Below are 12397 nucleotides of genomic sequence, written 5' to 3' on the forward strand. Positions count from 1 at the left end.
TAAGAATAAGTTGCGCCGACACATGTTAGAAGAAAATAATTGCAGTTCGCCCTCAAAAGGCTGAAACTTTACGGTGCACTTGAAATTAATTAATATTCATAGCAGTGTCCCGCCGGATTCTCTGTGAACGAAGTTTTGAACAAAATACATTATCTAGCGTGGTGTTCTTTCAAAGTGAGAATGGGCAGAACGAGAGAGGTATGAAAAGGTGCAGTAAACGATAGGGTGTGAAGGACAAGAACAAAAGAGGGAAGCGGAAGAGAAGAAATACTGAAAAGGGAGGCAGGGAGAATGTGAGGAGAGGAATGGAGCAACAAAGAGGGGAAGAAGGAGGAGAGGAGGTGAGGTAGTGTGTCAAAGGGGAGTGGAGGGAGAACAGGAGAGACGGGAGGGGGCAAACGATACTTAAGAAGAGACTAATACGAGAGGGACTGAACGAGAAGAGGGAGAGAGGAGGAAAGAGTGCGTGGGATCGGGGCGTGGAGGAAGGAGTGTATATAGATGCGTCCCGGAGTTTTCTCTGAGGTTGGCGTTAAATTTATGAAGGTATTTCTGGTGTCTCGGGTGACGGCGGCGCTGGCGGGGGTCTGTCTTGCTGCACCGCCACCTCGTCCTGATTTTCCATTTCTTTATTTTATTTTTTACGTTTATTTTCTTTCCTTTCTTACTTCTTTTGGTTTATTTATTATCGTCAAAAATTATATTGGGCCACGTTTAGTGTTTTTTTGTTCTGCTTTGCTGGTGTGTGATATTTTTATTTCATTTTTATCTATTAATACCTTTTAAGAAGCAAACAGTTGAGAAGAGTTACGGTGAGGTCACAGTGTCAGTGCCGCAGCCATGGCCTCATCGTTGGCTCAGTCGCTATGCTGCCTCACTTATAATTCAGTGGCCTTGCGTTCGATGCCTGGCACTCAGTAGGGAATATTCTGAGGTGAAGTGAGGCGCAGTGATAAGCGAAGAATTTCTCAAAGAATCGAACACGTCTCCTTGCCCTCCCCCATTCCCTCGGTGGCCCGTGTGGTGGTCTGACAATTCATAACGGAGGTCAGAGTTTCTCATATTGTGTTTCCCGTAGCAGTGTCAGACTTACTCGACTAGTGGATGAAGGTGGATAAACTCACCTCCACCCTCAACCCGCCGTCAGGTCTCACTCACGAATTCCACCTAAGTTTTTTTTTTTGTTATATTTTCTCCCTTTCGTTCTTACAATGCAATAACCACCCACTCACTCAGTTCGTCCTCCTGTTCTCTCTCTCTCTCTCTCTCTCTCTCTCTCTCTCTCTCTCTCTCTCTCTCTCTCTCTCTCTCTCTCTCTCTCTCTCTCTCTCTCTCTCTCTCTCTCTCTCTCTCTCTCTCTCTCTCTCTCTCTCTCTCTCTCTCTCTCTCTCTCTCTCTCTCTCTCTCTCTCTCTCTCTCTCTCTCTCTCTCTCTCTCTCTCTCTCTCTCTCTCTCTCTCTCTCTCTCCCCTCCTCCTCCTCCTCTCCATGCCTCTTCTTCCCTCTTTCCTTTGTTTTCTTCTCCTACAGCTCCTTCCAACCTCCTCCATCGTCCTTCCGTTAATTGTTCCGCCGCCCAATCTCCCACCCTTGTGACCTTTCCTCAGACAACTCTTACCGCCCACGCCTCATCCTTGTCCCTTCTCCTGCAGCTCGGTGACTCCGCCAACCAGTAAATTATATTCGTCATTCATGTTCATTTTGCCGCAAACTCTTCATGTCACTTGTTTTTTGTGTATTCATTCACATACTCATTCACTCACTCACTTAGTCCGTCACCCATTCTTAACAACTCACTCTTTCGCCTCTTCATTCTCTCTCTCTCTCTCTCTCTCTCTCTCTCTCTCTCTCTCTCTCTCTCTCTCTCTCTCTCTCTCTCTCTCTCTCTCTCTCTCTCTCTCTCTCTCTCTCTCTCTCTCTCTCTCTCTCTCTCTCTCTCTCTCTCTCTCTCTCTCTCTCTCTCTCTCTCTCTCTCTCTCTCTCTCTCTCTCTCTCTCTCTCTCTCTCTCTCTCTCTCTCTCTCTCTCTCTCTCTCTCTCTCTCTCTCTCTCTCTCGAATTTAGATATTCTGAAAACCTTGAAGAGATCGATTAAGGTATTTAAGTCGAGTAAAAATGGTAACTGCAGAGTTTGCATAAAGTGATTGAATATCCTACGTAGCTAGTGTGAACAGGAACCTTCAGTATGATGAAGTACATGAGGAAGTCATGAACTAGGAACATAGATTGATAAATGCATGAATCTGTATCTATCTATCTTTCTATTGATTGATAGACACATACATATATAAATATGAATTTAGAGATAAATGAATATATGGATAAATGAAGAGATAAATAGATAGACAGCACTTTATAAAAGTAGATATATGAATCGCTTGATATAAATTGCTGTAGCAATATATTAACAGATTGGCTGATCAATAATCAGATTGATTATGAACTAATCGTTACAGAGTCATTCGTAAGATATATTAATTTTAAAATAGGTACAGTAGCGGGAGGCAAAATTGAAAGCTATACTATTTTTTATCTTACAGTAAAAATAAGTCTTTATATTTTGTATAACTGTTATTCTTTCATATTTAACTTACTCCTTAACTTAGAATGTGTTGAAAGACATCGTGCTCCTCGCTGAGACACAGACGGTACAGTTGGACCACCGAGCTGTCACGTTCCGGCCGCCAGCTGTCCTGCGCCACGCCGCCACGCAAGGAAGAACTAAAGAATAACGAATATATTGACTCTCCTCCCGACCAGCAGTGCATCCCAATAGATAAAATATGAAAACATGCAAATGATGAGAAAAATGTGTCTTTGAGCTGGAAAACGACGAGAAAATGTTGAGAAACTGAGGCCATTCATCAGAGGCTAAACGCACTTTAACTTCACTGAAATTTTTCGTACCAACCTTTCTTTTCATTTTCATAAAAGCTGTTAATTCCTGGCGTGGAGGCAACCCCGGGTCCTGAGGAGTCGGGCACTTCTCAGAGAGGGTTGGACCGAGAGAAACGGCAGACTCCTGTGTGTCCGCCTGGAGAGGCTTTGAGGCACGCAGTGTGTCGGCAGTGGAACCACTGCCAGCGAGTGTTCGGCGCCTCGTGTAAACACACTTGGAAGCTTTTACTGCATAGTGTGCGTGCTGGAGGGACGACGTCAATGTTTTATTTGATGATAACGCAGGTTCTCCTTTGCCGCCAAACCTACGTTCCATCGCGCAGCCCTTAGGAAGACATGTAGAAGCTTTCTCGTGAAGTTTACCCAAGGAATTGATCTTCAAGAGCCCATCGTGTTTGGCGTGCGACCTGAGGCAGAGCTGTGCGTGGGAAAATATACTTGAAGGAGATGCTTCGGGTGCCTGAAGGGAAACCTTGATCTGTGCACGATTACATATTTATCTTTTTGGCCAAAATTATTTCACAGTAATGGTTTAGTCGATCAGTGGAGAGGCAATAATTATTTTTTTTAACCACAATGCAATCGTTAGGGCAGCAGGGCGAGTCACTGGCAAGTGTCCACCACGGCCCAGCCCTGACTCTCCGTCACTCGCCTGACAAGCACCAACATGCCTGGCGCCCTGTGCTACTTGTTCATGAAATTCCAACTCTTACGGAAAACTCAAACGATACAACTGCAAGAACATGCAGGTTATATAGAGGAAATAATATGAAATTGAATAAATGCAAGAAAAAAATATTTTAAAAATGTCCTTAGGTAACGAGATGAGATGTCAGACTCGCTTTTTCATGGGGCGCTGCCGAGAAGAGGGGGACGCAAATATAATTTTCCATTCATAATTGGTTGAAACGAAACGACGCTTTCAAAGGAATTCTCATAGAAGTCGTGAGAAACTGCTTTTTCCTCCTTTCCTTGCCTCGCCAAGGAACTCAGAGCACGGAGGCGCCGCGCCGAACCCTGAAACATGAAGGAATGTCGCTTTTGTTGTGTGTGTGTGTGTGTGTGTGTGTGTGTGTGTGTGTGTGTGTGTGTAATTATCTGTTTTTGCATGTGTATGTGTGTAACGTGTGTGCTTTATAACCCGTGATTGAGAAAATTGTCATACACGGGGCAGTGCGCGGAAACACAAAAACATCACAGCGGCACAAAGGCAAGAACACCGCTACCATTTCCATAACATTGCAAATCATCACCACAACTATCCACCACAACTACAAACATTAAAAAACCCCATCAACTTACCATTTCAATAACCAAAAAAATACAGTAACATCGCCTCTGTAGCACCACGTAGCATTATAACGGCGTGTAACTTTCACTCCCAAAGTTTTACACTATAATAAACCACACGCAGAACATTACCACACCATCACGACAAGCACTACACGCAACAGCACACTAACCACGGGAAGCACTAATACCATCACACCTTTGCACGGCCTTCCAAAGCATCAACACAACTCCACACAGCCCCCCACACATCCCCACACAGTTCTTCGCCGATCCCCACACATACATCACTAGCACATCCCCACATACAGCACCAACACATCCCCCCACACAGCATCATAACAGCACATATCTTCATGCAGCCCCCCTCACAACACCAGAAAATCCCTTCCCACTCAGCGGTCAGCTACCCAAGAGTCCCCTTCTCGTACCTGTCAATTCATCAGAACAACCAACCACCTGAACGATCTCATCACAGTAATACCATTCCACACGTCTATTTCCTCATCAAACGCAGCGTGAGGTGTGCAAGATTTCCTTAAGGTTGTTTTCCTCCTCCTTACTTTACTTCACACACTGGACACATTTCGTTCCGTCGTGTAAACAGGTTGCATAAACAAACGCTCGAGGGGGGCAAAATGGGACGCTGTTGAGGTGCAATCACTCGGAAAACCCATTGTGAGGAGGAGGAGGAGGAGGAGGAGGAGGAGGAGGAGGAGGAGGAGGAGGAGGAAAAAGGTCCCCGGATCTTACAATATTAAGCTTTAGGCTGTCACATATCACATCTCTTCCACTGCGGTGCTCTTCAATGTGCGTGAGATGGGGTAGGAAAGCTTCAAGGGAGTAGATACCTCCTCCTCCTCCTCCTCCTCCTCCTCCTCTTCCTCTTCTTCTTCTCCTCCACTTTCTTCTCCTCCTCTTCAATTTAAATGTGACTGGAGACATGTAGTGTGAAATGTGTGATTCTCTCTCTCTCTCTCTCTCTCTCTCTCTCTCTCTCTCTCTCTCTCTCTCTCTCTCTCTCTCTCTCTCTCTCTCTCTCTCTCTCTCTCTCTCTCTCTCTCTCTCTCTCTCTCCCCCCCCTTTTCACCCCTCCGACTTTTACTGGCCCAAATTGAATAAAATCACTTCTGGATCTTCGGCTCATGTGACCTGTGCTGTATCTAGCTGGGGCCCATTAAAGATAGAGAGCCACGCGAGGGACACGGGGCGCCAACCTCCACCCAGCCAGCCGTTCCGAGGGAGGAGGTGACGAGGACGATAATAGATGCACTGGTATGGAAGTAAGGATGAAAATGTTACGTGACAGGAGGAGGAGGAATATCTGTGCGCGTGTGTGGACGTGTTGTGTGTGTGTGTGTGTGTGTGAGAGAGAGAGAGAGAGAGAGAGAGACGTATACATAAGCCTACACACTTATATAGGAATTGGAAGTCAAATATTACCGTCAAGGGATGCAAGAATATGGCAACACTTTTTTTATGTCCGTTTTCTTCTGGCGGACAAACCCCTTTCCACTCCCACACGCCCGTCCGTCCCTGTCCGTCCCTGTCAGCTGCCTTCCGTCCGCCGCTCCTTCCCTCGCGTCAGGTGTGAGGGAAAATCATACATGCAAATCCTTCCAATTACCAACGTGTGTTGGTTTTTGCATCCCGCATTTCCCAACACTCCGCGGCTTTTATTTCAGAGCACGTTTGTATCTGGGCGAGTGAAACTTATCCCTCATAGATTGTGTGTGTGTGTGTGTGTGTGTGTGTGTGTGTGTGTGTGTGTGTGTGTGTGTGTGTGTGTGTGTGTGTGTGTGTGTGTGTGTGTGTGTTTTACTGCAAGCTTTTTGGAATGTGGTACACAGAACAAATATTCATTCTTTTATTAATGCAACTCCCCATTCCCTGCTACCACATTATAACAGCGTTGTGTAATGGCCTGTGAGGTGAGCCATTGTACATAAGTAAGCTGGCACGCATCCTCTTGTCACTGGAATCGTCAGTGTTTGTGCAACGTTTCAAGTATTTTCGAGAGTCGATTATTCAGGATACTCATTTTGTCGATTATGTTGGCGGTGCTCTCAAAGCCGAACTATTATTCAACTCGTTAGAGGGATGTCCAGCGTGTATTACTGACTGTCAGCGGCTGTTGATTATCCGTTGTTGATGTATGATCACAGGAAGTAGTTTACGCATAACCTAATTTATGCATGGCAATATTTGTTTAACCGACACACACACACACACACACACACACACACACACACACACACACACACACACTCTCTCTCTCTCTCTCTCTCTCTCTCTCTCTCTCTCTCTCTCTCTCTCTCTCTCTCTCTCTCTCTCTCTCTCTCTCTCTCTCTCTCTCTCTCTCTCTCTCTCTCTCAGTAATGAACTATTACACCATAAATTATCTGTATAAAAAAAAAGAATGGATAGATGTAAACCTCATCACTTGGTCATTGCGTAACGAAAAATTAATAAATTATAGTATTGGTGACTTTAGAGAGTATGAAAATGTCCCAGACAGACAAAAATAAGCCTTTGTTTTGTTTTTCTTTTGGAAAGGGAGAAAAGGCGGCGGATGACATCAGTGCTGAAACTATGGATCGTGACTCAACAGTCTATTACTCTCGTGAAAGTAAGGGACCCACCTTTGTATTAGAAGGTAAGTGCTGTTGGCAGATGAAAATCATTTTATCTATACCTCTCCAATACCGTAACAGTGTAACATTTCAATCGCGGCCGAAGAACTTCTAGCCAATGATAATGAATAAGAAATTAAAACTTAGATTGAAAAAATAAATATACGTAAGAAACTGATATAGAAAAGAAGCCTGTGGAAAAAAAATGGTAGTGAGTTGGATTATTTTTGTGACCGTATGTTGATATTTGCCTGGATATTAAAAAAAAAAGTGTGATATCGATAAGCGACAAGTTTAATTTCTGTGCAATGTATTTATTGAGAAGCGTATTGAAGTATATTGAAGAACATTAAAAAAAACTTGAACAACTTTTACAAAATAAACATAACATAATGCTTGCATAGAAAATAATGGGATTAAAAAATGGACTAAACATTATGGTTTTAATTTTTGTCTGTGATTTACTACATAAGTGACCTGAAAATAATCTTCATTCTCAACTTAGTCTATTAAAATACTTTTGTCCACTGCTAAATGACACAATCACGCTCTGTTAATGAAGAAAAATGATGGTCTTCGTTCTCCATTTTCCTTCATAAATAATGTTCCAGTTAATGAACCTCGGGCGGGTCAGGTATCTCCGATGTGTGATTGGAAACCTAATCAGGAACATGGAGGACATTGTCATTAATTTAGAACGCAATCAGTGTGTGTAATTATTGCCATCTGTCGCTACTCACATTTTAATACGATTTTTTTACTCGTCACACACACACACACACACACACACACACACACACACACACACACTAGTTCTTCACCAACAGCTCCGAGCCTCCATATCACTGCCATAAACTGCCCCGTAACCGTAACCTGCTCAGGGCCATTAGAGGGACGCGGGATGATTCATTTTTATACCTTTCAACATAAAAATGGAACCTTTGATTATAATTAGTTACCTGTGATTTGTTGTTCTTCATCCCACATCGCTTAGTATATAGTCTATTCAATGTTACTTTGTTTAGTAGTGAGGTCGTCGCAGGTGACCCATCGTTCCTCCCTGGGTTTTTTTTTTCTTTTTTTCAGCAGCTAATGAGACAGTTCTAGGGCGTAAAGAAAAATATTAAAAAAAAGGAGGGAAAGGTGCAGGTAGTCATCTAGTCCAGTGCATGATCAAGGAGTGGGTGAACGACAATCCTGTAAGCTGTAGAAGCCGTGAGCGTATTGACAATTAAGTAGGCAATAATTAGGAAGATTCAGGAGACAAGGGGATCGGACAGCAATATGAGTGTGTGCGGGGGGGTAGGGAGGCTTAGGTGTTTTGAGGGGAGGTGGGGGGAGGCGGAAGTGTGTGGGGGAAATGTGGGGAGGAATCGTAGGTGTGTGTGGGAAGCGGTGCTGGTAGTGTGTGAGTGTGAGTGTGTGTGTGTGTGTGTGTGTGTGTGTGTGTGTGTGTGTGTGTGTGTGTGTGTGTGTGTGTGTGTGTGTGTGTGTGTGTGTGTGAGAGAGAGAGAGAGAGAGAGAGAGAGAGAGAGAGAGAGATGGGTGGGGTGGGGGGGAATTGCTGCAGACAGACAGGCACAGACGCTGAGGCAAAATTAGAGACGGCAAGTATTATCACAAAAAAACAAAACCACTCTGCAAAAACTAGAACCATAGATTATGATAAAGACTTAATGCGCCTCGCAGACAGAATGACAGACAGACAGGTGAGAACAGCTGTGCTTGTCAGTCAAAATAGTAGAGCTGAACACCATCGCTACTAACAACAGATTTCTCTATTTTATTTTTTTTCCAGTGCTGTGTCCAACCTCATCCCGGCGTGGAGGTTTTCCGAATATTCCTCACGTCTAGTTTTCCCCCACAAAGCACGCCAATTAGATGGGCTGTCAGAGGCTGATGCTGCCGTCCCTCCTACCTTTCCCTTCTCTCTCCCTTCTATCTTCCTACTTCTCCCGCTCTCTTTTATCATCAGTCTACTTTTTACCATTCCTCCCCCTTCCTTCGACCAGCTTACCTCCTCCACCCTCCCTTGTCACCTATCTACCTTCAACCCTCCCTCAAAACTGCGTCTTTCATCCTCCTTTCTCACCTGTCTCCCTCTTACCTAGGGTTGCAAAATTCCCGGTAATTTTGAGCTGGTAAGTTTTCCATTGGAATTTGGGGATTCTCGGGAATTTCCGGGAACTCGGATAATTGAGAAAGCTTTACCAGTTTTCCTATGGCGGCTTTGGTCTTTTTTTGTGACAGGTTATTGTTGCCTCTTTAGTTTTCAGTTTTAGGGGGCTGTTAGTGATTGTCCTTGGTGGCGCAGGCAGGATTGTTTAAGTGACGCCTATGAAAGCACTTACCGCCCTCCGGTTAACCTAACCTAACCTAACAAAACCTCAAACAGTCACAATAGGTCTCAACTCAAAAAGTCATGTATGCTTTCTTACTAATGAGACTTTCCTTACAGCAAAGTGAGGTCATTCTTTGTTGATTTATACCATGAGGAGCCGGCAACCATGTGTTTGAAGATACCCTAAACTTAACCTAACCTATCAAAACCCCAAACAGTTGCTATAGGTCTTGCCTCAGAAAATTCATATAAGCTTCCTTACTAATGAGACTTTCTATACAACAAAGTGAGGCCATTCTTTGTTGATTTATACCTTAAGGTGCTGGCAATCATGTGTTTAATACCCTAAACTTAACTTACCTAACCTAACAAAACCCCAAACATCACTATAGGTCTTGACTCAGAAAATTCATATATGCTTCCTTACTAATGAGACTTTCAATACAACAAAGTGAGGTCAGTCTTAGTTGATTTATACCACTGGGTGCCGGCAATCATGTGTTTAATACCCTAAACTTAACTTACCTAACCTAATAAAACCCCAAACATCACTATAGGTCTTGACTCAGAAAATTCATATATTCTTCCTTACTAATGAGACTTTCAATACAACAGAGTGAGGTAATTCTTTGTTGATTTAGTGATTTATACCACAAGATGCCGGCAATCATGTTTTTGAAGATATCATAAACTTTACATAAACCTTACCTAACTTAGCAAAACCCCAAACAGTTATTATTGGTCTTGACTCAGAAAATTTATATATGCATCGTTACTAATGAGACTTTCTATAGATCAAAGTGAGGTTATTCTTTGTTGATTTATACCATAAGGTGCTGGCTACCATGTGTTTGAAGATACCCTAAAGGTGTGAGGTGGAATGAAAATTTGTGACCTGCAGTGACCACACGGTAATCCTCAACTTGCGCTTGACCTGGAAGTGTTAAATTCAAGTAAACAGTACAAGAAGTAATGAATAATATGTATATATTTTTTAAGATATTTGTACAGCATATGTCCATCTCTCCCATACAGTTGGTCCATTTTTTTTCCAGTAGCGTGTATTTATTTACTATTTATTTTCTAATGTATGTTTATTCTATCTACTTGTGACTTTAGACGAAAAAAAGTAAAAAAAAACATGAAACAGCTCGAGTTTTCTATATGTGGAGATGTATAAGTTTGGCCGTTCGTGTCAGTGAGCTTCAAAAGGCAGTAACGCAAAATATTCATGGACACAAATGCATGTCCCTCCACTGTAGTGCTGTTTGATATCGGTGGTGAGAGCGGCGAGTGTGGTGTGGGCTGCGAGGGCGGGGCTGGTGGCTTGTGCTGCGGGTGGCGATGAAGAGTAGGAAACTGTATTTTGTTGTGTCTGGTGCTTGTTATAGGTGGCAATGGTAGTAGTGGTGGTAGTAGTAGAAGTAGTAGTAGTAGTAGTAGTAGTAATAGTAGAAATATGAATGCAAGAAATTGTATCCATTCGTTTAACACTAATAGTAATTATACAACTGTTCACGACTGGTGTATCTGAATTATGCTTGCAGGACGAAATTATTTTATGTTTTCAGTTTTAAAATGACGGTCCGCAATTTTCAATTCTGTGTGCAGAGAAGAGAGAGAGAGAGAGAGAGAGAGAGAGAATGATTGGAAGTAATATAAATAAAACTCATGAATAAACATTGGATATAAATATAGATAACTCTTTAGAGGAATATTGAAGAATCAGAAATTTAAATGTGAGAAGAGAAAACTAGAAAGTGCAGCAATACAAAACTCTCTAGTCAGGACCGTGTATACACATAAGTACACAGGAGAAGAAGACCTGCAGAGAGTACACAAAGAAGATAACAATAAGATGGAACTTTTTCTTAGAAGGGAGAAAAATGGAGTCTTAGAAGGCAGAAAAATGGAGTCTTAGAAGGCAGAAAAATGGAGTCATAGAAGGCAGAAAAATGGAGTCTTAGAAGGCAGAAAAATGTAGTCATAGAAGGCAGAAAAATGGAGAAGTATGAGCTCGGTTTAGACTCGCTGGAATCAAAACAAAGAACTAAGAGAGGAAACGACAATATTGCAAATGGAAAAAAAAACTACGAATGAAAATATCAAATAAAACTAGGCTACCGAATATCGAACACAAAATCAACTTAAACATCGAATCAGAATAAACTGGAAGAAAAACGAAGTATGTAACGCACTTTTTACTTGAGAATTAAACTTTAAATTGTATAAAGGAGACTTCGAATGGATGCGATAATAAGGAAGAATGAAATCGCCGGAGGTGGAATATTAAGCAGACGGTGACGAAGGGAAGATATTAAGGGAAATGCTGCGAGGAGTGGGCGTGTAGGGAAGGCGAGGGGAGGGAAGGGTGTGTGTGTGTGTGTGTGGAGAGAGAGAGAGAGAGAAAGTTCAATATTGACGTTTCGGTCCTTGGCTCACTTTAATAATTTCGTAGGAGCAGGAAAAAGGAGGCTTAAAAAAAATGAATGTGCCATTCAAACATAATCGCCCTACTGAGTAAATCTCTCTCTCTCTCTCTCTCTCTCTCTCTCTCTCTCTCTCTCTCGCTCTCTCTCTCGCCCCCACTCTCCCCAGAGAATATTTCTCTCTCTCTCTCTCTCTCTCTCTCTCTCTCTCTCTCTCTCTCTCTCTCTCTCTCTCTCTCTCTCTCTCTCTCTCTCTCTCTCTCTCTCTCTCTCTCTCTCTCTCTCTCTCTCTCTCTCTCTCTCTCTCTCTCTCTCTCTCTCTCTCTCATGTAACATATTTTTTGTTTTATTCTCATTCCTGTTTATTATACTGATTTTTCACGAATTATGCTGTTCAGTTTTTGTTTGCGATATTTCTTTTTATTTTATTTACGTTCTCTACTCTTTATGTCATACTTCCTTTCCTATACATTAATTTTCATCATAAGTTCTATCTCTTCCTCCGTCACACTTTACTTCCTCGTCCGCTCCCTTCCCTCTTTCCCTCACCTTCATTTATCTCCTCCGTCCCACCGACACCATCACATCGCCTTATTCCCGTCTCCCTCTTCTCTCCCGCCATCTCTGACTGTTACTTAATTCATCTTACCTAAAGGGACAGGCCTGAAATATTTAATCCTACCTTCCTGCCCACCTGCTCCTACCACCTCCTCTCCTCCTCATCCTCCTTCTCCTTTCCCTCACACTTCTCCTCGCCACCTTCGATCTTGTTAAGTTATCTATTCCCTCCCTGCCATCTCTTCCTTGA

This window comes from Eriocheir sinensis, chromosome 31 (assembly GCF_024679095.1).
Source record: "Eriocheir sinensis breed Jianghai 21 chromosome 31, ASM2467909v1, whole genome shotgun sequence".
Taxonomy (NCBI): domain Eukaryota; kingdom Metazoa; phylum Arthropoda; class Malacostraca; order Decapoda; family Varunidae; genus Eriocheir; species Eriocheir sinensis.